The sequence below is a fragment of the Triticum urartu genome, chromosome 7, assembly GCF_003073215.2.
Source record: "Triticum urartu cultivar G1812 chromosome 7, Tu2.1, whole genome shotgun sequence".
Taxonomy (NCBI): domain Eukaryota; kingdom Viridiplantae; phylum Streptophyta; class Magnoliopsida; order Poales; family Poaceae; genus Triticum; species Triticum urartu.
The window spans coordinates 273,189,887-273,198,077 of record NC_053028.1 but is presented as its reverse complement, the minus strand read 5'-3'; positions in this window follow the sequence as shown (position 1 = coordinate 273,198,077).

Below are 8,191 nucleotides of genomic sequence, written 5' to 3'. Positions count from 1 at the left end.
TTACCCCGGCAAGGTTTCATTCAGCCGGCAAAGGCCGAATACTTTCTCACTCAGAGCCGGCCCGCGAAGTGTTGCCTCTAACTTTTGCATACGAACCCGGATTCGTGACCATGCCAAAATCTGGTGTCAACACACCTCCAGTTGACAACTTAGCCCGTTTTCTGAGGCTGCAGCCGCCGGTGTTTTCCAGTAGCACCGAGCCCATAGTTGCTGATGATTGGTTGCGTAGGATAGGAAGGGAGTTGACCACCGCAGGTTGCACAGATGCGGAGAAGGTGCGTTTTGCCGCACACCAATTGGATGGACCAGCAGCCGCATGGTGGGAGAATTACACAGCCACTTTTCCTATAGCCAATGTCACTTGGGAGCAGTTTCAGCAAGTATTCCGCACAGCCCACATATCCACTGGAGCTATGAGCATGAAGAAGCGTGAGTTTCGTAACTTATGCCAGGGAAATCATACTATGGCTCAGTACGTAGATGAGTTTAGTAAGCTATCTCGTTATGCCCCTGATGATGTGGCCACAGATGCCGTGAAGCAGGAGAAGTTTATGGAAGGGCTAAATGATGAGATGAGCATGCCGTTGATGGTGGCAACATTCAACAACTACCAGGAGTTGGTAGACAAGGCTCTTATGATTGAAGGGAAGCAGCAGCAGATAGAGAGCTGCAAGAGGAAGTATGGACAAGGAAAGTACAACTCTGGAGCTCAGCAGAAGCCCCGTCTCACCCCGAACTCGGGAGGACTTGTCCATAACCATGGAGGCCACACCCACAATGGAGGAAGTCCGCATAATCATAATGGCCCAAAGAATGGGAATGGGAACGGAGCAAGTAGCAATCAGAACCGCTCTAACCCAGCCACACCCGCTAAGAAGGATCAAAGTCACATTACTTGTTTCAAGTGCGGGAAGACTGGGCACTACGCCAACGATTGTCCGGAATTGAAGAACAGCAATGGCTATGGAAGCGCTGGGAATAAGCCCAACCCTTTCAGCAGAGGACAAGTGAACCACGTGAACATGGAGGAAGTTGAGGAGCAGCCAGATGCAGTTATCGGTCAGTTTTTGGTTAAGTCTTTTACTGCAATTGTTCTTTTCGATACTGGTGCATCGCATTCATACATATCAAGGGGATTCGTGGATAAGTATAAGTTGCCCACTAAGGTACTTAGGACACCCATGTTAGTAAGTTCACCAAGAGCTGAGTATATAGCAAGTCAAGGATGTTTTCAGATGCCATTGACCATTGGAAGACATGTTTTCCCCCTAGACCTGATAATTTTGGAGTCACAGGGATTGGATGTGATACTAGGAATGGATTGGCTATCGATGTATGGGGGAAACATCGATTGCGCGAGTAAGTCGATTTTGCTCACCACCCCGAAGGGAAAAGGATCAAGTATGTATCCAGGCATTCGCCAAGGAGAACCCAAGTACATTCTCTCATGGGAGTTGTTCAGGAGGAAGTGCCTATCGTTAAGTATTACCCGGATGTATTTCCAGATGAGTTACCAGGCATGCCGACAAATCGAGACATAGAGTTCTTGATAGAGCTGTTGCCAGGCACCGGGCCAATATCAAAGAGACCATACCGGATGCCCGCAAATGATTTGGAGGAGATCAAGAAACAGATTAAGGAGTTATTGGAGAAAGGTTACATTCGACGGAGCTCATCACCATGGGGAGCCCCAGTGTTGTTGGTTGAGAAGAAGGATAAGTCCCTAAGAATGGTTGTTGATTATCGGGCATTGAATGAAGTAATGATCAAGAATAAGTACCCACTGCCGATGATCAATGATTTGTTTGACCAGTTGCAAGGAGCAAAGGTGTTTTTGAAGATCGACCTGCGATCAGGTTACCACCAGTTGAAGATTCGAGAAAAGGATATACCTAAGACAGCGTTCACCACAAGGTATGGGCTATATGAGTATACAGTTATGTCATTTGGATTGACTAACGCCCCCGCCTATTTCATGAGTATGATGAACAAAGTGTTCATGGAGTTCTTGGATAAGTTTGTCGTGGTGTTCATAGATGATATCTTGGTATACTCAAAGAATGAGGAGGAACATAAGGAGCATTTGCGTTTAGTTCTCGAAAAACTCAGAGAACATCAGTTGTATGCCAAGTTCAACAAATGTGAGTTTTGGTTGAAGGAAGTTGGATTTCTTGGACATGTTATATCAGGAGAAGGTATAGCGGTAGACCCCACCAAAGTTCAGTCGGTCACTGAGTGGTTGGCACCCACCTCAGTTGGAGAGATCCGCAGTTTTCATGGACTCGCGGGATACTATCGGAGATTCATTGAAAATTTCTCTAAGATTGTGAAGCCTATGACGACATTGTTGAAGAAGGACACCAAGTTCCATTGGACTAAAGAATGTGAAGCAAGTTTCCAGGAGCTGAAGAAACGTTTGACTACAGCCCTAGTGCTGATTTTGCCGGATATACACAAGGATTTCCATGTGTATTGCGACGCCTCTCGCCTAGGACTTGGAGAAGTACTTATGCAAGACGGAAGAGTTGTTTCGTATGCCTCACGACAACTTAAACCGCACGAGTTGAATTATGCCATGCATGATTTGGAGTTAGCAGCTGTAGTGCATGCACTCAAGACCTGGAGACATTTCCTTATTGGAAATCACTGTGATGTGTACACGAATCATAAGAGTTTGAAGTACATTTTCACCCAGAAGGAGTTGAACCTCAGGCAAAGGAGATGTTGGAGCTTATAAAAGATTATGATATGAAGTTGCACTATCATCCAGGCAAGGCCAATGTTGTAGAAGACGCTTTGAGCTGGAATACTTACGTCAACACCCTCGTAAGTGAAGTAATGCCAAAGGAGTTAGCAGAGGATCTCGGGGAATGTCGTTAGGAGATAGTTCCTGAAGGTTTTGTTACAACCATGGAAGTGCAGTCAACATTGTTGGGAAAGATTCGAGAAGCTCATAAGGATGACAAACAAATTGCCGAGATAAAGGAGAAGATGAGTAAAGGAAAAGCCAAAGGTTTTCGTGAGGATGAGCACGACACCCTATGGTTCGAGGACCGTGTATATGTGCCCAATAATGCTGAGATCAGGAAGTTGATATTACAGGAAGCTCATGACTCACCATACTCGATACACCCCGGAAACACCAAGATGTATTTGGATTTGAAGGAGCATTTCTGGTGGACTGAAATGAAGAAGGATATTGCCGAGTATGTAGCCGTATGTGATGTATGTCAGAGGGTGAAGGAAGAACATCAGAAGCCAGCATGACTACTGCAGCCTATGCCGAAACCCGAATGGAAGTGGGACAAACTTGGCATGGATTTTATCACCGGATTACCCAGGACCCGATCGGGGTATGATTCTATCTGGATAGTAGTGGACCGCTTCACCAAAGTAGCTCACTTTATCCCAGTGAAAACCACTTATACAAGTGCGAAGTTGGCCAAGATATATATGACCAGGATCCTATGTCTGCACGGAGTTCCGAGGACCATCGTATCAGATAGAGGAAAACAGTTTACTTCCAAGTTTTGGCACCAGCTGCATCAGACTTTGGGAACGAGGCTGGAGTTCAGTACAGCTTTTCACCCTTAGACAGATGGACAGACAGAGAGAGTCAATCTGATTCTGGAGGACATGCTGAGAGCTTGTGCACTAGACTATGGATCTAGTTGGGATGATAATTTGCCCTATGCAGAGTTCTCGTACAACAATAGCTACTGGGCCAGTATGAAGATTTCACCGTTCGAGGCCCTATATGGAAGAAGGTGCAGAACACCGTTGATGTGGGATGAGGTTGGAGACAGGCAGTTGTTTGGACCCTATTTGATCAAGGAGTCCGAAGAGAAGGTTAAACTAATTCAAGATAGACTAAAGATAGCTCAGTCAAGACACAAGAGTTATGCAGACTCAAAACGCAAGGAGGTAGTCTATGAAATCGAAGACAGAGCATATCTGAGAGTGTCACCACTTCGAGGAGTTAAACGATTTGGAGTTAAAGGAAAGTTAGCCCCGAGATTTGTGGGACCGTACCATGTTTTGGAACGCATGGGAGAGGTAGCCTACAAGTTGGAGTTACCCGAAGGATTGTCGGGAGTTCATGATGTGTTTCACGTTTCCCAGTTGAAGAAGTGCCATGCAGGGATGGCCGATATCCCTCTGAGAGATACAGTGCCACTGGAAGCAATACAGTTGGATAGTGATTTGACCTACGAGGAGAAACCTGTCAAGATTCTTGAGTTTGCGAGTCGAGTTACTCGCAGCAAGGTTACCAAGTTTTGCCAAGTTCAGTGGAGCCACCATACCGAGGATGAAGCCACTTGGGAATGAGAGGATGATCTACGAAAATACCATCCACACCTACTTTCTATCCAACCCGAATCTCGAGGACGAGATTCATCTTAAGAGGGGTAGGTTTGTAACATCCCAAATTTTCGATTTGGAATGTTATACATAGGTCATCCATGCATACCATATTTTGTGCATTTCTACTTCCGCGATCCTCGAAATTCTAAGCAACTCAAGGACCCTCAGAGAGAGTTGGGGGATTTCACCGTTTTGCATATTTGAATTTCATCAAATATGGAAACAAGGATCACTTTGGTTTTAATAAATTTTCTCTCCGAAAATATTTCTTACCAAAATATATGAGAGGAGATAATATGAATTCTCCAAAATAAATGAAATATTGGAGGAAAAATATTAAAATCAATTTGCATGTTTTATTTGGATTTTATTGCAATTTTATTTGAATTAGGAAAAATATGCATTTTTCAAAATTGCATTATAGGCCCAAATAAATGTTCACCTTGTCGGGCTTATTTTTAGAGGACGGGGAAAATTTATTTCGGGATTTTTGGAGTCTGTTTACTATTTCTTTTCTTTGTTTTTCTGCGTGGAATAATTTAAACAAAAAAAGGGGAACTAACTTCAGGCCGTACCCGGCCGGGACTCTCCAGGCCGGCCGCTTATAAGCCGCCCGAGCCGCGGCCCCGAGGCCCAGCCCGCCGCGCCATGCCAACCCTAACCCTAGCCAGCCGCCGCCGCCGCTATGCGCCGCCGCCGCCGTCACGTATGCCGAGGTAGCCGCCGGTTTTTTTCTAAAACCGTTCGGTTTATTTTGAAAACCCTAGATTTGTTTTTTTTAATAGATCGGTTTGGTTTTTTTTCTCGGTTCGGTTAAACAGCGGACGTTCGTCCGTCCATTTGTTTTAACGAACGCCATTCACCCATTAGTCACAGACAGCGAACGGTTGTTTGTTAGCCTATTCGTCAGTTTTTCTTTTTCCAGGGTTTTTCGCGATTATTTTCGATCGCGATCTCTGCCCAAATTTTCGATCTAGTTTATCTTTTCGCTCGTTTATCGGAATCAGGCGATTCAAGCGCCTAGATCTTCGTCTCGAGGCCCTCTTTCCATTTAACCAACTTGAACAAGATTTTGGTATTGTAAAATTTGACTTTAGTCCAGATTAGTAATCGGATCTTGTTTCTTTCGCAGTTTGAGTTTCGTTGCCTCGTTTGATTTGATTCTTTTTGCAAACCGGAGTTCTAAAGTTGAACTTTCTGGTTAGATCTTCTTATTTGAGATTTACCCATGCATCTTTGCTTGGTTGCTTATGTATGCTATTGTTTGTTTGTGATAGAACATCCGGAGTGCGAAGCGTGCTACTACGAGTCTTTAGGATTTGCAGATCGTCAGCAAGGCAAGTAACACATTGACCATACTTCTTTCATATCCAGCTTTTATGCATTAGTTTTAATCCTCAAACCTTGCATGATTAGGATGTGATTAACTTGTGGGTATGGGAAGTAGATGATGAGGTAGAACCTATTACCTGTTTTATTATCAAACCTTGGGAGTTAATTCTACGTTATGCTTATACTGCTATGCTATGCTCATAGACGTGGTTTGGATTTGAGAAATCCATGACAGATGTGAGATTGTTAATTAATGGTTCAACTTAAGGTGGAAACTTTAATACACATCTAGGTGGATTGCTTGTTTGGGCACATGGGGATATACTAGTGTTGTCCAGGAGATCCCGGGGATATACCGTGCGATCCTCCTATGGTCCGCCACCCAGGCTCAAAGGGATCATGAGATTGTTCATGCTAGAAACTTCCGTGTGCAGCCACAAACCATTATGGGCACTGGCATAGTTGAGTATGTTGTGTGACCTCTTTCAGTGGTGGGCTAGCAGATGTAGAGGGAAAGTAGGTGTAACTGTCCACCCGGAGTAAGGAGTTAATGCTTATGAAAGACTGTGTCTCGGTCATCCGTTTCTCAAACACCACGTACTGCGAGAAATCCAACGGAGGAGATCTATTCTTGTGGGAAAAGTGTGCAAACCTCCGCAGAGTATACAAACTAATCATGGTTAGCCGTGTCCCCGGTTATGGACAACTTGAGTATCTATTACTTGGATTATCCTACTGTATCTCATCACTCTAAACTAATTTGTTGGGTTGATAATTACTTTTAATTGGGATTGAGATGGGGGTACCATTCTCAATGTTTCAACTACCATGATAGTTAAATATAAATTTATTCCTTTGTAGTAGGGGAAAAATAGCTTGTCGCAAAACCCATATAACCATAGAGCCTCCACCAACCATATATGCATGTAGTGTTAGCATTTATCTATTCATTGCTCTACTGTGTTACATTGCCAGCATATTCCATGTGTTGACCCGTTTTCGGGCTGGAACGTATTATGTTGCAGACTTTCCAGACGAGGAGTAAGTCGCGATAGGTCGTTTGTCATGCACTTAGCTATGACGTTGGAATTGATGGACTCACTTTATCTTCCAAGCCTTCTGTTGTTATCGTATTAGATGGTCGTAAGCCATATTTATTGTAATAAGTTCTCTTTTGAGACATTCGATGTCATAAGTGTGTGATTGCTACTCTGTTATAAATCCTTCGAGTACTATGTGTGTCAGCATTACTGATCCAGGGATGACACTGAAGCACAGAGACTTGACTGTTTGAGGTCGGGTCGCTACAATAACAGGCCGGACGCCCGAGGACCCCTTAGTCCAGGACTCCCTCAGCCACGACCACCACCTCCCGCCTTCGGGCCGCGGTGGCGGAGCGGGTGATGGCCACAGTGGCCGACAGTGGGGTGGAGGCCACGACGGCCACCTCCCGCCTTCGGGTGGCCCTGGCTTTCGACGGTGGTGTGGCGGCAACGGCGGCCGGCAACAGCTGACGACGGACACCAGCGGCGGAGCGTGTGGTGGGTGTTCCGCGCACACCCAATAGGGACACGACATGCACCACACTACGCCGGGGACTGCGCCGCCGCCGCGGTGTAGCCTCCTAGCTGGAGCTGTACTCTAATGACGATGGAGAGGCTGAGCGACAACGACGGATCGGTGCCATTGGCGATTGTGGGAGAAGCAGACGAGATAAGCTATAGGGAGGGAAGGGAAAATGCGACACAGGACTCGCCGGCCGTGAGGGTTTATATTGCAGGCCGGTAAGCATTGGGATTTGGGGGGATTTCACCAAGTCGGGTGGGAAGCTTGCGCGGGAACCTGCGAGGTTGCGCGGGAACGGGCTCACCGACGATTCAATGGCGCCACCGTTTGGCCAAAAGAACGCCCCCGCGCACTGCGCAAGCTTGCGCTGTAAGCCGTCTGTGGCAGTGGGGTGACAAGACGTGTGAGAGGAGGACGAAATGCCACGTACACATACGGTTAATAAAAAAACGTTTGCGATTTAATTACCTACTATATCACCGTCTTAGTTTATAAGTATGATTTAACTAATAAAATATGAATGCATGTCGCCAAAGATTATATAGTTGGATTTGTATTTGAACATAGTTTCCAATTATATAATTTTTAAAACATGCATTAACACTTTGTTGGTTAAATTTGAGGGCAAAGTATGACACCGAATATAGAGGAGACTATAGACTTGACGGAGGTGGTAGCACACGGCCGCTCTCTACGCAGTGATGCAACTGTCGGCCGGCTTGTAGGCAACCATTTCCTGGCTGTTCGACTGCTCTATGCGTGTGGTTGCTTGCGGTTCAGGCGGCCGCGGCGCGCTCTGCTCGTGTCCCACCACGCGCGCTCTACTCTCGCGTCCCTCCGGGTGCTCTGCCCTCGTCTCTCCACGCGCGCTGCCAGTGTTTGGGGCCGGTGCACGATCACGCACGTTCGTGTGCAAGCGGTTGCGCCG